Source organism: Denticeps clupeoides, chromosome 14, assembly GCF_900700375.1.
Source record: "Denticeps clupeoides chromosome 14, fDenClu1.1, whole genome shotgun sequence".
Taxonomy (NCBI): Eukaryota; Metazoa; Chordata; class Actinopteri; order Clupeiformes; family Denticipitidae; genus Denticeps; species Denticeps clupeoides.
In genome coordinates this window covers 2,997,069-3,002,247 of record NC_041720.1, presented here as the reverse complement: position 1 = coordinate 3,002,247, position 5,179 = coordinate 2,997,069, and the positions used below count along the sequence as shown (strand labels likewise).

At 43.9% G+C, this 5,179-nt stretch overlaps 1 non-coding gene across 1 annotated transcript; it reads left to right on the top strand.

Moving 5' to 3' along the window:
- The first annotated feature begins 1,002 nt into the window (after window positions 1-1,002).
- LOC114763904 (U1 spliceosomal RNA) lies at window positions 1,003-1,166 on the top strand. Its single transcript, XR_003742401.1, has one exon. It is a non-coding gene; the product is annotated as a U1 spliceosomal RNA (small nuclear RNA).
- Window positions 1,167-5,179: the final 4,013 nt, after the last annotated feature.

Here is a 5,179-nt window from a genome sequence, read left to right as displayed (position 1 = left end):
AACTCCACATTCATTCATAGTTCTGATGCCTTCAGTGAGAATCTACCAAAATAAATGGTCATGAAGATAAAGAAAACACATTGAATGAGAAGGTGTACTGTGTGTGTGTGTGTGTGTGTGTGTGTGTGTATGTGTTATATGTATGTTTATATATTTGCATGAAAAAAAAAATCGCAGAGAGATCCTCTAACTGCAAAGGTCACATACACAGTGGCTCGGCCAAGTTCGAAATAGCGAAGGTTTATTACCTCCGAGACTATGGGGTTTGCCCGCTGCACGCCGGCACGGTTGTTAGCGGCCTAATTTCATTAGAGTTGCCGCGGGGCATCGATGACAAAGTCATACATGCATTAGTGCGTTCGCACCCCTCAGCTCGGGGCCAGAGGAGTGCAGCTGCATCATGCCAGCCATACGTTTGCTGAGATTGCATGTGGGTGTGTAAAGCCTCAAGGCAAGTATGAGGTCAACAGTTATGAGGTCAAGCACAGGTTAATTGTTTCTGCATCTTATCTAAAAGGTGGGATCTGACTCCAGAAAGTTCCATCTTCCGGTTCTAGATGTTATAATGTCAAAATCAACACCCGTCCACACAAATCAATGTTGTCGTTATTCATGCACTTTTTGTGGTGGTAGAAGGTGGTGTGTATCTGTACTGAATGAACTTCCACTAGATTTTTGAACATTAAAGATCTTCAAATGCAAGATAAAAACCTTTCTTTTTAGGAAAAACGCTTACGCACACATTCTGAGTTGCATCTAAAGATTTTCTTAATGAACCAAATGAGGGATTTCAATGGTGCATATTTTAAAGCACCTATTATATGTAGGTTTCCCTGGATCTACCAATTGCTGTAAATGTGTCAATAATTTCATTGCACTACGAAAAGTCTATGCTGCGAAGTGGTGGATGAAGATGGTTGAACCCTATAGTTCCTCTCTGCGACCTCAAGATGACTGATTACTCAGACTGAATGATGTACAGACTACAGCTAGTGGAAATAGATACTTACGTGGCAGGGGAGATACCGTGATCAAGAAGGCGGTTCACCCAGGGCGAGGCTCGGCCATTGCACTCTGGCTGTGCTGACCCCTTCGAATTCCCCAAATGTGGGAGTCTTGACTGCATAATTTCTGGTAGTGGGGGACTGCGTTTGCGCTCTCTCCTGATTATTTGGGGCAGTGGTGGCCTAGCGGTTAAGGAAGTGGCCCCGTAATCAGAAGGTTGCCGGTTCGAATCCCGAGCCGCCAAGGTGCCACTGAGCAAAGCACCGTCCCCACACACTGCTCCCCGGGCGCCTGTCATGGCCGCCCACTGCTCACCAAGGATGATGGGTTAAATACAGTGTGTTGTGCTGCTGTGTATCACAATGACAATCACTTCACTGTCAGCCATGATTCCGCCCACAAACGGTGAAAATTGAAAAAATCAAAGGAACAAGATTCAAGAGGGAGATCTTATGTGCCCAAAATATGACGTTATTTTGTGACTTCATACTTCCCCTTTTAAATGATCAAGGAGCCTTGTATATACCAGACCCCTTAAAGGTAAACACTAGTGACACGCTGTTATATGACCTCATACACAGAGAATATTTATGCATACGGTCTATGGCTATAGGTGCTGCTGGGTTAAAGCCCCAAATATGCAATTTCTTGTCATCATTCATATGGCACACACTCATTATTTTTTTTTGGAGGTGGACACTCATGCATTTCCAAACTTAATACCTACATCAGCAAGAAGAGGGGGGGGGGTGATTTTGAAAATGGACTAAAATTAAATGTGTTATCTGGAAGAATACAAGAAATACATTTCTTTTTAATGCATTTGGCCCATACACATTGATTGCACTAGGGCAGTGACTGGTTTGGTTTGTGTAATTAATTTCATTGATTTCGCTTCAGGTTTGTTAGAACTAACTTTTTGGCTGGAGGAATACAGGCACAGGGGGCATGAAGCGGTGATTAGAATTCCAACCCTCATAGTGTCAGCTAGTGGTTTTAAATGGGGCTTGGAGTGTGTGTCCGGCCAGCACCAGTCGGCCTGACAACAGGGCTCGAATCATGGGCAGCTACTACGCTGATTAGGCGTCCATGATTAGTGCCCTGTTTTAAGGAAAGAGATGGCAGCAGAACAAGGCTTTTGCATTAATGTCGATGTTTGTTTCCCTTCCAGGCGGATCGACACACGCCTACGCATTTTACGTTTCCTTTTGCATGTTCTGTTCAATACATCCCTTTGTTACACCTCGGTGTCCGGCTTCTGTGCTTTCATCACCCCAAGACGTGACAGTCAGTGGGTGTGTGCGAGTGTGTGTGTGTGTGCACGTCACGTGACCTGCCCATAGGATGTTCATGCCAGACGCCTTGAAATTCCTGGGTCAACGGGACAATATTATCAGTTATGCACTTGTTTTCCCCCAATTTGGCTGAATTTGCCTTGGGAGAAAAGAGCTCAACAGAATATTTCTTCATTTATAGATTAATATGATTATATTAATAATAATCAAGTACAATTCTAAACAACATGAAGAATCAGTAATAGTTTTAGTCAATTTACATGGAGGACTGTTCTGATTATTGTTGAATTAGTCAATTATATTTTTGTTAATTATTATAAAATCTTTTATTATAAAGTTCGTCTGACGTGAAAATGTGTCTGCAGTGGCTAGAAATGGTGGTATAGGTGTAAAGAGTGCTTTTGTAAAGATCGGCAGCTCAGACGATTGGATCTGGAATTTGTCCCCTTTGGTCATCATAAGAGGAACGGTTATTGTAGGGATCTGGACACTTTGGGATCATTCTGGGCCTCCCCCATTGTGTTTTTTTTGTATTTCCTAATATCCTGTATGTTTGGTCACAGAGTCATGGCAAAACTGTATGTATAATTCCTGCATTCTGCAAATGTCATACCGAACACCCGCCACTAGGGCGGCACCAAAGGAACAGTAGGACGAGTGCTCTACACGGCCGCTGGATTAGAGCAGAGGCAGCCGGAGTAGCGTGCATGCCGAGTTCGCGCTGTTCATTTGAGTTTCGTGTGTGATTGCAGGTAAGCGAATGAGTCGCAGAGACACGTGTAGAGGAAAAAGGACAACCGATGAGCGTAGTGAAAAGTCATGTTCCCATGTATTATGAATGGATGGAACCTGTACTTAGAAAATGAAAGTAAAGTGTTTAATTATTGTATATAATGTGTTTTGTACAGGAGCGATTTGAGATTGAATCAGTACTAGACAGAAGGCCATGTATGTTAGTGTACCAAATATGTCTGTAAAAGTATGTTTTGTGAAAAAGTTTGTGTAAGAGTGCTCTACACGGCCGCTGAATTAGAGCAGAGGCAGCCGGAGTAGCGTGCATGCCGAGTTCGCGCTGTTCATTTGAGTTTCGTGTGTGATTGCAGTTGTGCAATAAAGGAGTGAACGAACACAACCCTCTCCCGCACTGGTTATTAATTTAGCCAAGTGTGCTACAAAATTGGTGCCGAAACCCGGGATCAGCTGTGCTACGAGAGCGACAAGAAAGCAGGCACAAAATGGAGCTGGAGCAGCTGCAGGACCGCCTGAACGAGGTACTGGTGCAGCTAAGTGCCGAGCGGCTCCAGGAAGTGTGCAAGCAAGGTAAAATCGCAACAGAAAAACAGTTTAAGAAGCACATGCTGATTCATTCAATAAACGAAACTGTAAATGTGATTGTTGAAAATGAAGAAGGAGAAGTGGCACGTGAATTCCTGCTCCGTTTAATGGAAAGAGCCAGAATGTTACGAGAAAAGGATGCACCGTCACCGAGCACATCTAGCCTCAGTGGAGATGCAGCAATCCTGGCCACATTGCAAGAACAATATGCTGCATTGCAACTGAACTTTCATACTTCCACAAAACACATGGAGGAGGAAATGAGAGCTCTTACCGACAAAATGGCAAATCAGGAATCTGGAAACGAGTTGTCTTCTTCAACAAGACCCTCTGTAAATATACCTCCAGAAATGACAATACGTCGTGACTTCAAAATCAATGGCCAAATTGGAGAAAGAGACCAAAAGGACAAACTGTCATACAATAACCTGATGCATCAGATTAACATGGGAGTAAAGAAGGGTCACAGCGAGAATGAGATCATTGAAGCAGTAGTGAGAGCCATTAACCCAGGCCTCAGTCTCAGAGACATGCTGGAGATTAAAACAGATCTCACCTTGCCACAACTCCGAACCATTTTGAAGGGTCACTATAAGGAAGACAGTCCCACAGATCTGTACCACCGTCTCTTGAACCTAATTCAACACAGTCATGAGTCGCCCCAAAACTTCCTGTTTAGAGCCATAGGATTGAAAGAGAGGCTTTTGGCTGCATCAAGAGAACCCGGATCAGATGAACAGTACAGCTCTGAATTAATTCAAAAGAAATTTCTGAGGGCAGTGGGAACCGGATTGATCAGCGACAGTGTGAAGTATCAACTGAAGAGTTACCTAGATGACGTCACGGTGACAGACGATGTCCTGATCGACAAAATCAATGAAGCTGCAAGTTTAGAGTGGGAAAGACAACAAAAATTCAAAAAGAATAATAAAGAAGTCAAAGTACGTGAAGTGGGAGCTGAAGTGCATAAACAAGAGGTTACACAGAGCGAGGCCAGCGGGTCAGAGCAGTCGTCAACCACACATGCCAAGTGGAAAACAACCAAGACACCAAGAAATCGAGAATCAGATCTTGAAGAGATGATAAAACAACTAAAGGTTGAAATAGAGATGATGAAAACTAGTGGACATGGAACAGCGAGATCACCCCTCCCACGGGAAGTAAGACAGAGGCGTGGATGCAGAGACTGTCAAGAAAAACACAGAGGCGAGCAGTGTGACCATTGTTTCAAGTGTGGCCAAAGTGGTCATGTGTCAAGGGGATGCCGAGTGGGAAGGACCACCAGTCGAGCAGATACACTTAATACATCTTGTTATTCAGTCACACACAGCCCAACAAAGATTCAAGAGCACAGTTACCAGAGTGAATTAGCGGGTGACATACACAAGCTTATTACGGACAGCATTCAACAGCTAGAAGCTAAAATATCAGCTCAGGGACTGAATACAGCAGCGCAGAGTAAGGAAATGGCCAGTGTCAACCTTCTGTCTCCAAAACAAAGTTCCCGACTAGTTAACCTGGTGGGAAAGAAGTACAACATTCTT